Source organism: Mustela erminea, chromosome 16, assembly GCF_009829155.1.
Source record: "Mustela erminea isolate mMusErm1 chromosome 16, mMusErm1.Pri, whole genome shotgun sequence".
NCBI classification, from domain to species: Eukaryota; Metazoa; Chordata; class Mammalia; order Carnivora; family Mustelidae; genus Mustela; species Mustela erminea.
The window spans coordinates 31357311-31377989 of NC_045629.1; positions in this window are offsets into that span (position 1 = coordinate 31357311).

The window sequence follows — 20679 nt, forward strand, 5'->3', positions numbered from 1 at the left end:
ATGATCCCAGGGTCCTGGGATGGAGCCCAGCCTCAGGTCCCTGGCTTAGTGGGGAAGCCTGCTTCTCCCTCTCCCACTCCCCCTGCTTGTGTTCCCTCTCTTGCTGTCTCTCTCTGTCCAATAAGTAAATAAAATCTTTTTAAAAAAAGTGTCCTGGTTTGAATAATAAATCATATGGGCATCCTTCTTATTACCAATATTTCAAAATACTTGCAGATTCGAAAGTTTTGATAATTTTTGAAGCTGGGCGATAGATGTATAGGGATTTATTTAATTTCCATACTAAAAAATCTTAAAAATATATATTTATAGTTAAGTTTCTATAGCGACAGTTTAAACAAAGTGGAGTATTCATTTATTTTTAAGTTCAAATAATTATATCTCTCTTTCAAATATAAAAATATCATTAATGGAGCAGTGACTAATATTTCTTTTCTCATATACAAAAAATTGTATTCCTGAAGAGTTGTTGTAATTGAAAAGCATACAGATGGAACTATCATAATTGAAATGTTTTGGAATGAATTAGAAGTATTTGTTATATTAAAAGATTAGAGAAAATATTGTCACTTGATAAAGAATATCCTTGTAGGGACACCTGGGTGGCTCAGTCTGTTCAGCATCTGCCTTCGGCTCAGGTCAAGACCCCAGGGCCTGGGATCAAGTCCTGCATCGGGCTCCCTGCTCAGTGGAGAGTCGACTTCTATCTCTTTCTCTGCCTGCTGCTCCCCCTGCTTGTGCTCTCTTGTATTCGCTCTCTTTCTAGCAAATAAATAAATGAAATCTTTAAAAACAAATCTCTTGGGGCACCTGGGTGATTCAGTGGGTTGAGCCTCTGCCTTCAGCTCAGGTCATGATCTCAGGGTCCTTGGATTGAGCCCCGCATGGGGCTCTCTGCTCAACACGGAGCCTGCTTCCTCCTCCCTCTGTCTCTCTCTCTGCCTGCCTCTCTGCTTACTTGTGATCTCTCTCTTTCTCTATCAAATAAATAAAAAATCTTAAAAAAAAATCTCTTTGTAAAAGGATTATTTTTTAAGAGGGTAGGGGGAGAATAACACACAAAAACTGCCTGAAGGAGATGACGCTTGAACAGAAGTTTATAGGATGAATAAAAAACGGTGATATGTAGGAAAATATCCGCAAACCAATGCACCAGAGGTCTCTAGTAATTTAGTGACCAAAAAATGGACATTGAAAGATTGTTTAGTTTAAGAAGAGCTGACTCTTGAGCATGAAGGTGAAATAGAAATATGACTTTGAGAATTGAATTGAAAGTGAGTTAAGTGGAGACAGCTAGGGGAAATTATCTAAAAGTCAGATCTTTTTTCTTTTTCTTTTATTTTTTATTTCTACTCTCAACATGATTTGCAGAATCCCAAATATGGCCTCTGTTTTCTTTCTTTTCTTTCTTTCTTCCTTCCTTTCTTTCTTTCTTTCTTCCTTCCTTCTTTCCTTCCTTCTCTTTCTTTCTTCCCAGTATAGTTAACACACTGTGTTATATTAGTTTCAGGTGTACAATATAGTGATTCAACAATTCTCCACATCACTCAGTGCTCATCACGATAAGTGCACTCTTAATCCCCTTTACCTATTTCATACACCCCCTTCTCCCCTCTGGTAACCATCTGCTTGTTCTCTACAGTTAAAGAGTCTGTTTCTGGTTTGTCTCTTTTTTCCTTTGTTCATTTGTTTTGTTTCTTAAATTCCACACATGAATGAGATCGTATGGTATTCGTCTTTCTCTGACTGATTTATTTCAAGTGGCAAGTGTTGTCGCAAATGGCAAGATCTCTTCTTTTTTTTATGGCTGAGTGAGATTGCACCGTACATCTATTTACCACATCTTCTTTATCCATTCGTCTGTCGATGGGCACTTGGGCTGCTTCCATAATCTGGCTATTGTAAATTACGCTGCAGTAAACAGAGGGGTGCATGTATCTTTTCAAATTAGTGCTTTCATATTCTTTTGGTGAATACTCAGTGTAAAAGGATTGTTAATGTCCTCATTTTTGTTCTGCACAAGCACGTATAATTTATACAACTCAAGAGGCATCGTAGTTTACAATTTTCCCATCTGTAAAATAACAAAAACAATACTGCCTACTTTGAAAATTGTTGTGGGGCTCCTCAGTGGCTGAGTTGGTTAAGCGTCTGCCTTTGACTCACGTCATGATCCCAGGGTCCTGGGATCGAGCCCTGCATCCTGCTCCCTGCTCAGCGGGAAGGGCTGCTTCTCCCTCTGCCCCTGCCCTGCCGCACCCCGCCCCCAGTCCCGCTCCTGCTCTCTCTGTCTCATTCTCTCTTTCTCTCTCTCTCTCCTGCAAAAATAAATAAATAAAATCTTAAAAAAAAAAAAAAAAGGAAAGTTGTGAAGAAGAATTTTTAAATTCATATAAAGAATAAAGCTCATTGCCAGGGACACCATAAGAACTCAGTAAATGTTAAAATTTTTCTTGATGGCAAGGTGATGTATTATTTCAAGTAGAGTGTTAAATGACAGCAGCAACAAGCATTCTTGGAACATAGTACTTTTTCTTACCCTACTTCTTTCTTGTAATCGAAGACAGAGAATCAAAATACCTAATATGTCTAACTGGGCATCATGGAAGTAAAAATTACATCAAAAAGATACTTACAGGGGCGCCTGGGTGGCTCAGTGGGTTGAGCCACTGCCTTCGGCTCAGGTCATGATCTCAGGGTCCTGGGATCGAGTCCCACATCGGGCTCTCTGCTCAGCAGGGGGCCTGCTTCCCTTCCTCTCTCTCTGCCTGCCTCTCTGCCTACTTGTGATCTCTCTCTGTCAAATAAATAAATAAAATTCTTAAAAAAAAAAAAAAAGGAGATACTTACATTAGTTTTGCACTGTCTCACTAATTCAGCCAGCCAGTCGGTCATGAACTGTTTACTGAATGTCCAGTTCGAGCAAGCTGGGGCCTGTGTAATGAGAGCAGGCAAGGCATGCGATCTGAACATGGGACATAGTGAAAAACCAATACGGTCACAATATTACAGTCGAGGTTTGCTTGGTGGAATTAAGAAATCCTGGTTAGGGGCTCCTGGCTGGCTGAGAGCATACAACTCTTGATCTCGGCGTTGGGAGTTAGAGTCCCACACTGGGTATAAGGATTACTTAAAAATAAAATTCTTAAAAAAAAAAAAAGAAATCCTGGTTAAATTATTAATCTCAGCATTAATCAGTAGTATACCCTTACATTCTGGCCATTGAGTTATTTTCTACATGGTTTAACAAGGAACAAAGATGTCTCTGATGTGCTTTTCACTTGTACATTTTCTCTGCCTGGAGGCTTAATACAGTCTATGAAAAATCTTTCTTTCATTCTTTTTACTGTCCCTCAAAGCCTCAAGCCTTAGGGCCTTTTGAAATAAATCAATACTGAATCCATTGACTTAGGCATTCCAAAAGAACAAAGAGAACTTCAGAGACTAGACAAAGTATGAAAAACATTTGGAATATTTTCTTCCCTGAGTGACCACTTTTTTCTTATTGGAAAGTAACAGTTAACAGCATTCCTGCAGCAGAAGTTGTCATTGCTTTGCTTGCAAACGAACTAAAAACCTTGTCATTTGTCCCCTTCCCAAATTAATTTTTTTTTAGAATTTATTTATTTATTTGACAGAGAGAAATCACAAGTAGGCAGAGAGGCAGGCAGAGAGAGAGGAGGAAGCAGGCTCCCCGCTCAGCAGAGAGCCCGATGCGGGACTCGATCCCAGGACCCTGGGATCATGACCTGAGCTGCCGAAGGCAGTGGCTTAACCCACTGAGCCACCAGGTGCCCCCCAAATTAATTTTGTAAATAACAAAGTTAGCATTTTGTCATTGAAACGACTAGCTACTAGTTAAAAAAAAAAATTAAAAAATATTTAACAAGTTTTTCTGAATATGCAAGAACACTTTGACCTATTCCTGAAAAGCTTACAACATTTCACAAAGCAAAATCAGGAGAAAATAAGCATACACCTGTAGTGTGAGGCACTCAATAGCTTTGGGGTTGCTAAATATTCTCTTTTGGCTTCTCGATCAATAAACAGCAGGAAGCACTGGCTAGGAGCACATTTTCAGTTGCAAGACAGAAAGCGCAACTCAATCTGGTTAACAATAACTGGTTTAAAGGTGAGACAGCTTCCAAAATGGACTGATTTAGCAGCTCTGCGGTATCAAAAGAACCCCGTTAGGGAAAACCTCAAATGTCATGTTTTTTTTCTTTTCATTTCATTTCATTTTCTTTTTCTTTTCATTTCTTTCCTAGAGTCTTACCCTCCTAATAGGTCCAATCCCATAGTGATACAGCCTGTCTAGAATCAAACCTACGGATAGATATGATTTCCAGTAAATCCTCCAATCCTGTTAGCCTCAAAAATCTCCCTCACTAACCCATTATCCTCTAAAATAATATTGCCTTAACAATACCTTGCTCAAAGAAACTTTGCATGATAAGGGGAACAAAGAATTTGGTATCAGAGGATTACTTCTACTACCCCACTGCATAATTATGGGATTTATGGCAAGCTATTAACCTCAATGTTTTTCAGTTCCCTGCTCCGTAAAATGGAGCTTACAAATAGTGTGTTTCTAGACTTTATAAAGAATATCTGACAAAATCCTACAGCAATCACGTTACTGAATGATAATACAGTAGGAGCATTCTTTGAATGTCTGGAGTTGAATGCCATGTTCTTTGTTTATCTGTTGCTGCTTTTGCGATATTATGGCAGAGTGGGGCGGCTGTACAGGAAACTCAATCCTTACAATATTTACCATCCGGCTCTATGGAAGAAGTCCGCCACCCCCTCCCTGGAAAAAGAAGGCTTGATTACCAGAGTTGCAGCGTTACAGGGTCTTGTCTTTCTGGATCACTGGGAAAGAGGGAGAGCCATTTAGGAACATCCATATTCTTACCCAAGAGGTGTGAATCAGAGGCCCACCGAGAAACAGATGGCCATTTGAACACAGGTACTTTGAAGAGGGTTTATGTAAAAAAGGCATGAATTTAGAAGCTGGAGTTCACCACTTGAAGAGGTGAGGTAACAGTTATCAGGAACACGGAGAAGATGACTGTGTAGACTTAGTGACTCTAAGAAAAATGAGGACTTCTAGTCGAGGGACCCAGGCAAGTCCGTGAGACCTCACAGGGAAGGAGGCAAGGGGAAAAAAATACGCTGACTTTGCTTTTCTCTTTCTGGGACTCCCCACTGGTGAAACCCAAAGAGAGTGACAGAGGACCCAAGAACACATCACCATAGTCCATACCATTCAGCCTCCTGGGCAGAGGAGAAGGCTGTAAACTGTCCCCAGTGGGGCAAATAGAAAATATCTGGCACAGTGAGCTATCTTGGGAGTGTCCTTGGAGCAAAATGAAGAAATCTAGCAATAACACAGATTGCTAGTGAGGCATCTCTTAGAAGGTCTCTGGGTAGAGTGCCATCCAGGTAATAAACATGCTTAGCATCCGGATCTCGGCTTCTAAAGCTCCTCCTCTAATAAAAACCAGTGCTCCTTGGAGAAATGTCTTGCTGGGACATGTAAATCTGGGACAAGGTAAGAAGAGGGGGAGTAGCCTGCTTTGCCCAAGTGAGGAAAAGCTAACACAGGAGACGGAAGTCAGCTGAAAAGGGCTTCCACTGGCAAACTCTGAATTTGAACATCAAATAATAATAGTTCTGATTGAATTTCAGACTGAACATGGAATACATGAACATGAATACATGAACCCATCATAATATAAATAATTGGGGACAAAGGAAAGTTCTACCTGATAGTAGAAGTCTTAAAATATATCCCTACAAAGTACTTGTTAATCACTTACTGATTAGTGAACACAAAGTACTCATCAGTTAACTTTATAATGGAGAAACTTGGCAAACATCACACAGAACAAGTGACAAATGATGTCATCATCAATAATGAGACAGATTGGTGTAGGCTCAGTCTGTTGAGTGTCCAATTTCTTATCTCAGGGTCAGGAGTTCAAGGCCCATGTTGGGTGTGGAGCCTACTTAAAAAATAAAAGGGGTTTCTGGGTGGCTCATTTGGTTTCCCATCCGACTCTTGGTTTTGGCTCAGGTCATGATTTAGAGTCGTGGAATGGAGCCCCACATCAAGGCTTGAGATTCTCTCTCTCCCTGCCCCTCCCCCTCCAGACAAATCATGTGCTGGTCATATGATGCAATGAGGAGAACACAGCATCACTGCTAGGATATTCTTAGAAATATGTGTAAATCATGAAGAAATATCAGAGTAGATAACCAATGGATAATTAAATGATTACCAGCCTGTACTCTTTACAAAATGACAGATTTGAGATTTACTTATTTTTAAGTAAGCTCTACATCCAACATGGGGCTCAAACTCACAACCCTGAGGTTAAGAGGCATATGCTTTACCAACTGAGCCAGCCAGGCTCCCCCCAAAATGATAGGTTAGTTAAAGGTAGGTCTGCAAAAATAGTTACTTATTGGAGGAAGCTGAAGAGGTGTCATAACTAAACCCAACACACGACCTGGGGCTGGATCCTAGACCTATAAAGAAAATTATGGAGGCAATATTCAGAATTTGAATGCGGATCTGAGGATTAGGAAGCACTTTTGAATCGTTATTAATTTTCTCATTGGATGGTGGCGCTAGAGCTATAGTCTTCACTTTCTTAAGCAATACACACCGAAGTAGTCAGGGGGTAATGAGACATTGTGTCTAAAACTTAATTATGATGGAAAAGGAATACGTATGCATTGGAGGGAGGGCGTAGAGGAGACTTGTATGGCATGAATGGTAAAATGCTAACAATAGGCAAATCTGGGCGAAGGATATATAGCTCTTTTCATATGATTTTGCGAACTTTTCTGTGCATTTAAAACGATGTCAAAATAAAGAACTAAAACCTACTTGAAAATGTTGATGCCTGGACACCATCCAAGATTAGTCTAGCCAGAATTTCTGGGGGTCGCATAGCCTTGCCCGGTTGAGCTCTGCGTGGCTGGTGTATCTTCTCACTTAGCAGCTCTCCACACTCCAGAGCTCACAGCAGCAGCAAGTACTTCCCACCAGCGTATCATTGGCTAAGCCCTGCATTAGGGACCTTGGCCACAGAAAGGAAGGGGATCCACATGGTCCTTGGCATAGGGCAGTGGCAAGAGTGTACTGGAAACAGGCTCCTGCTGGACCCTCTACCTACCCAAATAGGCATAAGGTTGGAGCTGTGGAACCATGAGCCATGAGCCTTTTTCTCACCCTCAAGGTCAAGGGCGGCACCTGTCTTCTGACACGGGTTATGTTAGAAAGGCACTAGGCTCCGTGCCTTGCGCCTTCTTCTGCACAGGGCATGGGCAAGCCAAGATGTTCTCAGAGGCTCCCCTCTGACCCCAGGAGAGCCATTACCTGGCCTATTCCTCCTCTTCTTTGTTCTTTTGTCTCCACCCATGAGTCTGCGGTTTCACCCGTACATTTTAATTTCATATCCCTTAACATCTATGTTTTACCTTTTTACCTAATTGACTTTCAACATCTTTATTGTTCTAAATATTTCTACTTTAAATGACTTTATTTTTAATATATCTTTTTTTCAGATTCAAGTTCATGGCTAGCGTAAAAATTAAAACTGTGCTGAGATATATAATGCAGAAAGCAAAATTTCCCAAATCCCATCTGCAAGGATAAGCATTGTTAATAATTGCTGTATATTTCTCTAGGTCTGTGCATCTTTGCCTATCTGGATATCTTAACATATATATGTGAAGACACTTTATTGACATTAATAGTAAGAGAAACAGTGCTTGATTTTACACATGATTTCAACACTTTCCCTTTTTTTATTTAAGAATAAATCATGGGAAATGAAAACAGAATACTGAAGGATGCCTTCACTCCTGTGTTTACTGCAGCATTATTTACAACAGCTAAGATATGGAAACAACCTAAATATCTGTCATATATATAATATATCACACTGTATTTTATGTATATATATGACATACCAGATACACACATACACACACACTTCTATACATTAAATTATGCAGCCATAAGAAACAAGGAAATCCTGCTGTTTGTGACAACCTGAACTTGAGGGCATTGTGTTGAGATGTGTGGACCTAGGAAAAGCAACTATTCTATGATCTCACTAATATGTGGAGCCTAAAAAAGCTGAACTTCTAGAAATAGATAATAGAATGGTGGATACCAGATGCATGGGATTGGGTAGAGGAATTAGGGAGATGTTGGTTGAAGGGTACAAACTTGTTGGTTTGTTGGTACAAACTTGCAATGAGAAGATGAATAAGTTTTCCAGAACTTAATGCACAGCAGGGTGATTATAATCAATAATACTGTGTTATACACTTCCAAGTTGCTAAGAAACTAGACCTTAAATGTTCTTTTCACAAACACATGCACAAATGATAATTATGTGATGTTATAGAGTGTTACATTGCAACAATATAAATGTATCAAATAAGCAGATTATATACCTTAAACTTATACAATGTTATATGTCAATTATATCTAAAAAAAAAACACATTTTTTTTAAGATTTTTTTTTTTTAAAGATTTTATTTATTTATTTGACAGAGAGAAATCACAAGTAGATGGAGAGGCAGGCAGAGAGAGAGAGAGAGGGAAGCAGGCTCCCCGACGAGCAGAGAGCCCGATGCGGGACTCGATCCCAGGACCCTGAGATCATGACCTGAGCCGAAGGCAGCGGCTTAACCCACTGAGCCACCCAGGCGCCCTAAGATTTTATTTTTTAAGTCACCTCTAAACCCAACATAGGGCTTGAACTTAAAACCCTGAGATCAAGAGTCACATGCTCTACTAACTAAGCCAGCTAGGCATCCTACTAAAAGTATACATCTTGAAAATTTTCCCATGATTTCATTCAAATCCTATGTATCATACAAATATAAACATATATTAAGATATTTATTAGTATTAATATTACTGGAACCTTGTACATATCATTTTAAATCTTGTTTTTTCCTTCACTCAGTTAAATATAAAGTGTGAAAATTCTTCCAGCATTCATTCAAAAAACACTAACACCTACTGTGTAGCAGACTTTGTTCTACATGCTAGAGAGGTCACAATAAAAAAAAAATGATGTTCCAACCTTAACATACATGGGAAGAGGGGGATTCAGAAAGCAAACAAGTAGTTAAATTAGTGGTAAGTGCCACAAGGAAAATAAAATCCAGTAAGAGGGTGGGGATAATGGAAGAAGTTCTATTCTCATTGGTCACAAGGGAATCTCCTCAAGAATTTGAACTGGAGGGGCACCTGGGTGGCTCAGTGGTTAAGTGGCTGCCTTCGGCTCAGGTCATGGTCCTGAGACCCTGGGATGGAGCCCCGCATCAGGCTCCCTGCTCAGTGGGAAGCCTGCTTCTCCCTCTCCCACTCTCCTTGCTTGTGTTCCCTCTCTTGCTCTCTCTCTCTCTGTGTCAAATAAATAAATAAATAAGAATTTGAACTGGAACAGATAACTAATAAGAAGATTAGAGCACATGATGACCTGGGGAAGAACATTCCAGGTAGAGGGCAGAGCTGGTGCTAAGTGCCAGGGATAGAAGGAAACGTGGCTTGTTCAAGGAACCCAGATAAGCCCAGTGGGGTTTGGGATGGAGCTAGCAGGAGGGGAGAAGAGTGGCTGGTAGGAGAAGTCACCAGATGCCATCATAAGAGGTTTATAATTTATTCTAGGTGCAACAAAAGCCCTAAAAGGTTTTAAGCAGGGATGTGATATGAACTTATCTAGGATGTTCCCCAATCACTCTGACTGCTAAGTAGCTAATGGATTATAAGGGAGCAAGAACTCAAGCAGGGAGACCAGAGAGGAATCTGTTCCTGAGAGAAGCTCTAACTCACTGAGGTTCTGGGAATACAGTGAGGAAGGAAGGGTCAGATTCAGGTTTTAGAGAGAATGTTGAACTCATGGGATCTACTGATGGATTGGATCGGAGGAAGAGTGACAGTAAGGGAGAAAGAAATCAAGAACGACTCTAGGCTTTTGGCAGGTGTCATCTTTAGCATTTGGATGACTGGGGGTGACACAGGCTGAAGTGATGAGTTTTGAGAGAGACAAGGGGGAAATGGAGAACTCTGATTTGGATACATTGAGACAAAACGTCACTTATTAGACATCCAAGTAGATATGCTGAGTAGGAGTTTGCATTCTCCTGGGGAGATGATGGCTCAATCAGTGAACATGTGACCGGATCTGGGTTTGTAAGTTTGAGCCGCATGTTGGTTGTGGAGATTACTTAGAAATAAAATCTTAAAAAAAACAAAACAAAACAAAAAAAACACATAGTACTTTGGATCTCCTTGTACATTTATCTTTATACACTTAGATGTGACTTACTGAAGGATAAATTCTAATAAGGATATTTCTTGGTCAAAAGATATGAATAGCTTAAATTTAGAACATATTGGAAGATTTCCTTCCAAAATATTTCTTCTTTTAATTCTTAAAACCGAATTTGAAAATATTAGCTCTAAACATCTGATCTACTTTTCTTTTAGTCTCCTATAGGTCCCATTTTAGATATTATTGGTCTTACCTGCTTAATTTCTGTCCTCTTCTTTACAGTGCTTCAGATCCTCCTTTGTTTTCCCTATATTCCTTTTTGATGATTCATCCTTATACTATTTGGCCAGAACCCGGGACGGTGAACCGTGGATGGTTCACATTGTAAACAAGAAACATTCCCCCAGCTGCTCAACCACCTGCTCCCTTGGCCTCCCATGAAAACAAGTCCCCTAGTACAGTTTTCTAAGATTCTCTCAAAAGAATTTCCTCCGGAGAGAGGATCAACTCAAGGGTTAAATCTCTCAGAACCATACATTCCACTGTGAAGATGACTTATTTGATTTCCTTAAAAAGTGCTATTGACATGTTACACGATCTGGTATTTATATTAAAAAATTGTTTGCCATAAAACCCATGGACTCCAGCTTGGATTTTAGGGAAAGTGTCAATGCTAAGCCACAAGGCAGAGGGTGATGATGGCATGCAGGAGGGACTGTTCAGCTAATGACCTAGATTTTGACCCTGCTCAGGAAGCACTTGCTCAGGAAGCAAATGGTGGTGAACCTTTTCACAGACTCTGAAATTAAGTGGCACAGGGGAAGGAAGTAGAGAAGTATGCAGCCAAATTATTGGCACCACTTCTAAACCAACTGCCTTTACCCTTTCATTACCACAATGACTCCCCTCCCTTGCCTGCAAAATCACAGGAGGATTCTCTTAAATGATAGGTGTTTCTAGCTCTCTTTTCTAATCTTAGGGACCAAGGAGAAGCTGGTTAAAGTTAAGGTTATCACTCAAAGATATTTAATGGGCTCATTGTTCTTCTGGTGGATGGTTCTTCTCATCTGACAGATTCTGTATCTGGCTATTTAGAATGCTCTAGAGGGCAGGTTTGAGGAGGAGAGCCTCCCTCTCACTTTCTAATCATTAGCCATGGTTCCTTTCTGGAAAGTTCCTGAGATATGGAGACATGGCTGATGCTGCACTGTTAAAATTCTTTGCCCATTATTTAAGAAAATATGATGATCTCCAGAGTAAGTAGTTTCGAAGACAGGTTTAAACAAATTTTAGGATCTAGGCTGCACTGAATGTCCCTGATGTTTTATAGTTGTGTCCCCACAGATAATTTACTGGGTGCATTAAGCAAGAATTTTCTAACTAGTGTACCTCAAATGGGTTAACCTCAATAATGAATTCCTCTGCTCTCATGGTAGTTGAGCAGATTACCAAGCTCCCAAAATGGCCACCCCTGGCATTGAGTAGCGTCTTCAGTTTATCTAAATGTGTTATTTAATGAGTACCAAGATGTGAAAGAAAGGAAGTTTTGCCTTTAAGAGTTTAGCTTGTCACCTGCTACTTGAGGAAATATCCAGCAAATTCATTCTAACTTGTCCCACAAGTGTCATGGAAGTTGCTTGCCTTCTTGTGGGGCTCAGGCAAGTACTCTTGCTCTGGACCGCCTCACAATGGCTTCTCCCAAAGCTCATGGCCTTTGGATCCCTGTGCCTTTGTTGCTACTGTTTAAGCTTGAGTTGGTGTAGCTGCCCCGTAAAACCCAGGCAGCCTCAGGGATGTGGCTCAGACTCTCGTCCAGCTCTGGTCACTGCCAATGCTATTTCTGTTCATTCTTTTGCATACCACAGTCCCTCCTTTCCATTGCAACCTCTGTTAAAGATTCTCCACCATGGGGCACCTGGGTGGTTCGGTCGGCTAAGCGTCTGACTCTTGGTTTTTGCTCAGGTCACGAACTCAGGGTCGTAAAATTGAGCCCTGCCTTGGGGTCTATGCTCAGCATGGAGTCTGCTTGGGTTTCTCTTTCCCTCTTCCTCTGCCCCTGTCCCCTGCTCTCTCCCTTTCTCTCAAATAGATAAATAAGCCTTTTAAAAAATAAGAGCCAAAAAAGATTACCACACTAAAATCAGCTTTCAGATGCTCTTGAATAATCTTTTCCCTCAGGCTCAAGCTTGCCTCCAGTTTATTCCAAACCCAGAGCAATAACGGTCCCTTTCCCCACTTCAGACCACAGTGGAGAAGCCAGGCCACTAGTCCTTTTTCCTCCTCTGCTAATAGTGAGTTATTCCCTGAGAATCTATTCATCCTTTCCAGCTCTCTGCCTACGTCAGACTTTGACCCTCACAGCGTGTGTGTGTGTGTGTGTGTGTGTGTGTGTGTGTGTGTTACAAGGAAGCAATGAGATCTTCTTAAATATGGATGTTCTATCATGAATTGGCTATACTATTTGCCATCACCTGGAAAACAAATACCAGTGGATTATTTGAGCTTTGAATCCTTTTGGCCTCTGCTCTTGACTTTGGGTTTGGAAATCTTGTTTAGGCAAAACAGCATGTGCTCCAGTTAGAGTACCATCAGCTGACGATTATATGATGCTTATATGATTATATGGAACTAGAACTACACAAATATAATGAGTTTTGAGATCGAACAGGTCCTCCTTCTTGAGGAGGTCCTCTGATTTTCGAGTGAGTTCTGTATTTTCTCTCTCCTTCCCTTTCTCCTACTTCCTTATTTTTTAAGCCCATTGAGTATTGACTGGTCATGAGTTTTGGAGAAGCTGGATGCTTGTCTGTCTTCTAAAGAAACCAGAAAAACGGGTGTTCCTTCCTTACAAATACTATCTTGAAGCACAAGTAACCCAAAAAGATAACTGGCCTATTGGGTAATTATTACCAGAAAAGAATATTAGAGCTCAGGTGTTCTTGCTTTCGGCTTTCTCAACTTTTATTGCTTGCCATAAATGGTTGTTTCACCTGTAACTGGTTTATAAGTAACAATTTCATGTTGTAGGCCTCCTCATTTATCTACCTTGGAGTCCATTTTCGATGGGGAAAGGAATGCCAGGAAGCAGCAGTACTCTGTGTAGGGTATTGTATGAACGGTTTACTGAAAGCAATTCCTTGTTGTTGACGAGGAGGTTTGAATACCACTGCTTTAAAAAGTGCCCTGGCTATAAATATGAAGTCAGGCTCTGGGGATTGGCTGCCCATTCCTCTGTCCAGTGGATATGGACTGTCATTCTGGTTAAGACCTGACACCCAACTCATCTCCTGAACCTTCACAAAACCCTGTCTTCAGGCTCATTGTCTCTTGGCAAAATCAAGTCACTGTAGAGCACATGATGGCCAATAGCTAACTATAGGCAGGTACCAGCTCGTTATCATTCTACAGTTGAGAAAATCAATATTCCTGTAGAACTACTTAAAGAAAACACAGCCCAGCCACTCTTTCTGAACGTCTACAGTGGGTTAAAGCCTCTGCCTTCAGCTCAGGTCATGATCCCATAGTCCTGGGATCGAGCCCCACATCAGGCTCTCTGTTCAGCAGGGAGCCTGCTTCCCACCCCCCACCACCTGCCTTTCTGCCTGCTTGTGAGCTCTGTCAAATAAATAAATAAAATCTTTTTTTTTTTTTTTTAAAGTCTACATTTACCCATGGACCAAGCAAGACCAAAAGTGAGCTGGGTCCCATCAGGTAGATTAACATGAGGCACAGAAGGCCTCTGTACAAGGGAAGATTCCTAACTGAGATTCAGACAGGAGGAGGAGGGAGGTGTTCCTGAGGAAGTGGTGTCTAAGGCAAGGCCTGAAAGATAAGTAGGCATAGTAGCAAGGCAAAGAAAGAAGATGTAAAAGAGATCCAAGAGGCGGGGTAGAGAGAGAGAGAGAGCACAGAACGCTAAAGTAACTGAGATTAGAGTGTAAGGGAGGATGTGGCAAGAGGGCAGCTGGGCAGGCAGAAGCCAGATTGTGCAGACACATGACACTAAGTCAAAGGTCTGAACTTTGTCCTAATGGCAATGAGAAGCCATGGAAAACTTTCAAGCAAAGGAGGTGACAAGATGAGATGTGCCTGTTTGAAAAGTCATTCTGGTTGCACTACAGTGATAGAGGAGACCAGGGGAAAGACAAGGCTGGAAGCTGGAAAACCACTCGGGGAGCTGTCCTGGCAGGGAGGAGGCAAGAGTAGTTGGAGAGAAGTTGTTCTGTCTGTTATGGGGCACACCATCGGGGGGGCCTGGGAGCTCTCACTTGGCTGCACCTGCTTTTTTTTTTTTTTTAAGATTTTATTTATTTATTTGACAGACAGAGATCACAAGTAGGCAGAGAGGCAGGCAGAGAGAGAGGAGGAAGCAGGGTCCCCGCCAAGCAGGGAGCCCGATGTGGGGCTCGATCCCAGGACCCTGGGAACATGACCTGAGCCGAAGGCAGAGGCTTTAACCCACTGAGCCACCCAGGCGCCCCTGCACCTGCATTTTTTAAAAATAAGGATCACTCAGAGTGTTTTTCTTGGGGGGGGGTGCTTAAGATTTACTTAATTTATTTGAGAGAGAGAGAGCTCACGTGACAGTGGGCATGTACACGCAGGAGCAGGGGGAGCGTTTGAGGGGGAGGAAGAGAGAGAACCTCAAGCAGACTCATGACTCATGAGATCATGACCTGAGCTGAAACCAATGAAACCAAGAGTAGGATGCACAATTGACTGAGCCACCCAGGTGCCCTCCGGAGTGATTTTTAAGAAAACAAAACCCCAATACTCAGAGACCACACAAATTACAGTCAACTTAACTTTGTTAGGGATTTTTGACAAAAGGAAACATTCTACTTTCCCATTTCATTTATTTTATTTTATTTTTAAATTTTTATTTATTTATTTTTTTAAAAAAGAATTTATTTATTTATTTATTTGACAGAGAGAGATCACAAGTAGGCAGAAAGGCAGGCAGAGAGATATAGGGGGAAGCAGGTGACCTGCTGAGCAGAGAACCCCATGTGGGGCTCGATCCCAGGACCTTGGGATCATGACCTGAGCTGAAGGCACAGGCTTTAACCCACTGAGCCACCCAGGTGCCCCTCTCATTTTATTTTTTTAATTGGGGTTCACATCTATTCACTATCTACATGATACACGAGATATACACAAGTTCCATAATTTGACAACTTAGGAGCCACTTTTGATTCCTGTCTCTCTGTTACCCCTTTATCCGTCACATCTGAGGAATCACTGAGTCCTGTAGACTCTGTGTCACATTTTCTACTTTCTTTTCCAACGCCCAAACTCCCACTCCCTCACTTCCCACAACTGTAGCCTGGATCACATCATCTTTCACTTCAAAAGCCCCCTAACTGGTTTTCCTTTCTTTGTGTTGCTGTCTTCTATCCACGTTCCTCCACACAGCCCGTGGTCCTTTCATACCAACCATGCCCAAAGCCTCCCATTATCCTTTCAATGCTCACAAGGGCTCCTCATTGTCCTTGAGATAAAAGTAGGCCCTACCTTGCATCCTTCTCTAGACTCAACTTTTACCACTCTACTCTTGAGCTCTCTACAAAGGTTTTCCGAATTTTGTTCTCTTCTTACAGCTGTACCCCCAACCCAGGATTCACAAAAGCTATTCCTTGAAATGGCTTGGCTTGTGGCATACTATCTCTTTTTCTGATCATCTCCTCTTCCTGTCCAGTTCTTCGTCTGAACCTCATCTCTTCAGTACATCCTTCATCATTCCCAGATTTGGTTCAGTCTCCCTGTTACATTTTTGTAAGTATCTTTAATTGTCCTATCACAATTTCCATCACATTGTTAATTCTTCTCTAAGTGTATCTTTTTCCTGGCTGGCCAATTCTGTCTTGTCCCCCTCTTTATTTCCTGGTACATAGAACAGAAAAGCCTGTTTCAATCGAGTCCCACATCGGGCTCCTTGCTCGGCGGGGAGCCTGCTTCTCCCTCTGCCTCTGCCTGCCTCTCTGTCTGCCTGTGCTCGCTCGCGCTCTCTCCCTCTGTCTCTGAAAAATAAATAAAATCTTTTAAAAAAAAAAAATTAAAAAAAAATTTTTTTAATTGAATTATAAAACAATCCTGAAAAAGAAGAACAAAGTTGGAGGACCCATACATCCCAATTTCAAAACCTAACAGAGTAATGGTAATTAAGACAATGTGATACTGTTATAGGGATAGATATATAGTTCAAAGGAATACAGTTGAGAGTTTAGAAATAAACCCATGTATCTATGGTTAACTGATTATTTGACAAGTGTGCTAAGACTATTCAATGGGCAAAAGAGACTCCTTTTAACAAGTGAGGTTAAGACAAGTAGATATCCACATGCACAGAATGAAGTTAAATATCTCCCTAATACCATACACAAAATATAACTAAAAATGGACCAAAGATCTAAATATAGCAGCAGAAACTATAACATTCTTAGAAGAAAACCTAAGAGTAAACCTCCATGACCTTGGATGTGGCAATGGTTTCTTAGATATGACACCAAAAGCATAACCAAAAAAAAAAAAAAAAAAAAAAAAGAAAGAAATGAAAAAAGAAACAGGACTTCTTTAAAATTAAAAACTTTTGTGCTTCAAAGGACAAATGAAGAAAGTGAAAAGACAATGCACAAAATGGGAGAAGATTTTTACAAATTATATATCAGACAAGAAACTTGTAGCTAGAATATATATATATATATATTTTAAAACTCCTTATAACTCAAGAATAAAAAAAATTTTTTTAAGTGGGAAAAATATCTGAATAGACATTTCTCCAAAGATGATATGAAAATGGCCAATAAAAACATGAAAACGTGTTTGATATCAATGGTCATCAGGAAAACACAAATCAAAACTACAACGAATTACCATTTAATACTCACTAGGATGTCCATAATGAAAAAGACAGATGGGGGCGCCTGGGTGGCTCAGTTGGTTGAGTGTCCAGCTCTTGACTTGACTCAGATCAAAATCGTGGGGTCGTGAGACTGAGCCCCATGTTGGACTCTGCATTCAATACAGAGTCTGCTTGGGATGCCCTCTCTCTCTCCCTCTCTGCCCCTCCCCCTGCTTGCAAGCATGCACCCCACCTTGCTCTTCCTCAAATAAATAAATAAATAAATAGAATCTTTTAAAAAAAAAAAAAAAGACAAGACAAGGGTGCCTAGGTGGCTCTGTCAGTTAGGTGTTTGTCTTCATCTCCAGTCATGATCCTAAAGTCCCAAGATCCAGCCTTACATTGTGCTCCCTGCTGGGTGGGGAGTCTGTTTCTCCCTCCGTCCTTCACCCCACTCTTGCTCTTTCTCTTAAATAAATGAATAAAGTCTTTTATAAATAAATAAATGAGTGAATGAACGAATGAATGACAGATAATAATAAGTGTGGGCAAGAATATGGAGAAATCAAACCCCTCATACACTGCTGGCAGGACTGTAAAATGGTAAAGACGCTTTGGAAAACAGTCCGGCGCATCCTCAAGAAGTTTAACATAGAGTTGTCATATGGTCCAGCAATTCCACTCCTAGAGAAACGAAGATATGCCTCCACACAAAAGCTTGTACACAAATATTCATAGCAGCGTTATTTGTAATAGCAAAACCGTGCAACAATCCAAATGTCCATGAGGTGATAAATGGGTACACAAAATATGGTATATCCATAGAATGGAGTATCAGTTGGCCAAAAAAGAAATGAAGCTCTGACACATGCTACAGTTTGAACGAACCCTGGGAACATGATACTAAGTGCTAAGTAGAAGAAGGCAGTCACAAAAGACCACATACATGATTCCATTTATCTGCAATGTCTGTAATAAGCCAATGTGTAGAAACAAGAAGTAGATTAGTATCTGCATAGGGCTGGGAGAAATGGGAGGATTGGCTCCCATTAGTGATAGAGCTACCGAGCTCTATCGGTGATGTAAATATTTTAAAATTGACTGCAGCATTAGTCGTCCAACTTTATGATTATAGTAAAAAACCATTGAACTGTTCATGTTAAGCAGGAAAATTATATGGTGTGTGAATTATAGTTCAATAAAGCTGGTACAAAAAAAATGAATTATAGGGCGCTTGGATGGCTCAGTCAGTTAAATGTTAGCCATTGGCTCAAGTCATGATGCCAGGGTCCTGGGATTGAGCCCTGCATCTGGCTCCTTGCTCAGTGGGGAATCTGCTTCTCCCTCTGCCTCTGCTGCTCCCCCTGGGTGTGCTCTTCCTCCCTCCCTCTATGTCAAATAAGTAAATAAAATCTATAAAAAATGAATTATAAGTGGAGAAATGAAAATAACATACAGAAAGTAGTGGAAAGGGGCAAGAGGTCAAAGGAGAAAAGACGAGGAAGAGAGAACAAAACAAAACAAAACACAAGAAATGAAAAGTCAGAGTGGAAAAGAAAAAATCACCAAGAGGCACAGCTGGAAAAAAGGAGAATTGGAAGGTAGTTGCAAGAAAATATTTGAATGAGAGGGAGAGAAATTAATTTAGCTTTTAAAGGCCCTTATGGTGGGGTTCCTGGGTGGCTCCTTAGGTTAGGCTTCTGCCTTTGGCTTGGGTTATAATCCCAGGATCCTGGGATCGAGCCCTGTGTAGGGCTCACTGCTCAGCAAGAAGCTTGCTTCTCCCTCTCCCACTTCCCCTGCTTGTATTCCCTCTCTTGCTGTCTCTCTCTGTGTGTGTGTCAAATAAGTGAATGAAATCTTTAAGAAAATTTTAAAGAAAAAAAAATAAAGGCCTGTATGGAAGTAACGTGACCTTTTCCCACCTTGCTATTCAAGTGACCACTGATCGTCCTGTTCTTGTAAACTTATTAACTGTTAATAGCTGCCCCTCTCTGGTTGGTTGTCTTATTCAAAATAAGGAGTGCACAGCACCCCACAGTGGAACACTTTTTTCTGGGCTTCAGCACCTATGGCCAGAACGTTATCTCTTCATATGGTGTTTGCACAGGGCTGGTAAGGCTTTCCCTGGCTCTGTCCAGACACCCCTCCAAGATCTGCTTACTGAAGAAAACACTCATTTAGTTGGCACTCTTGGCCCCTTCGCCCCCTACTCAAGACATCACCAAGAGTAGATTTTTCCTCCAAGCCCAAAGATTTAAAAGAACAGAGCTCTGCCCTGAAAAGGCTCTTTGGGGGAACCATTCTTCTCCCCCCACCCCAATGCACACAGTATTTCTAACTCAGCCCATGTAATGGGTGCTGTGATATACATAGGCATAGCCCTTCCACACTGAAGGACTTGATTCTCCATTGTTGGGAGTTCTACTGGCTGATAGCTTTCAGCGGTCAACTCCTCTTAGTATTGTTCCTCATAAAGAGCACCTCCCTACCCACGGTTACACCCTTTTCCAGTGGCAGTCGCCAACCAATGACTGGTCAACACACATACTATAAAGGCCTGACCCCTCCACCCAACTCCAGGTAATTAAAAAAGCTGGCCCAGTTTCAGAGTTCCCTGTGTTGCTGACGGAGTTCTCTGGGGGTGACTGCATCCCGGCCCAACTCCCCCTTGACCCAGGTCTGCTTCCTTCACCGCCCTCCCAGGTCCACGCTAATCAACATCTGCAGGCTGATCTCCATCTCAGTGTCTGCTTCTCTGTCATTTCCGAGTCTCTTTCCATTGATTTATCTACTGGTCATGTATCATATTTCCTCCTCTTTTTCACGCATGATCATTTTTAATTGGTTCCTGGTTGTTCTGAATTTGTGTTGGTGTGATAGATTTTGTTATAGTCCCATAAGGAGTTTTGAACTTTATCGTGCATTTAAGTTGCTTGTGGAGCAGTTGGTATAGGAAGGACTTCCGGAATACTGGATATTGTTCTTTTCTTTTTAAACTCTGGGTGCTGATTACATGGGTGTGTGTATTTTCTAAAACTTATTGAACTCCTGATTTGCGCATTTTTTTGCATACATGGTACACTAACATATATTCCACTTTAATAAGTTTACTTTAAACATATATTCTTTTTTTTTTTTTTTAAGATTCCACTTATTTATTTGACAGACAGAGATCACAATTAGGCAGAGAGGCAGACAGAGAGAGAGGAAGGGAAGCAGGCTTCCTGCTGAGCAAAGAGCCTGAAGCGAGCGGGATTCGATCCCAGGACCCTGGAGCCAAAGGCAGAGGCAAAGGCAGAGGCCTCAACCCAGTGAGCCCCCTAGGCGCCCCTGGTTTACTTTAAAAAATGTAATGGGAAGAGAGCATCTGCCTGTCTCTTTGTCTTCTACTGGATCCTCCCCAGATAATAATGAGGGGTTTCTTTGTGAGTGTGAAGACCTGATTTAGTCTGGCTCCATTTTTAATTCTTTCAGGTGATTGTTGAATGATTATATTTTGGTCCATTTATCCACTTCCATCTT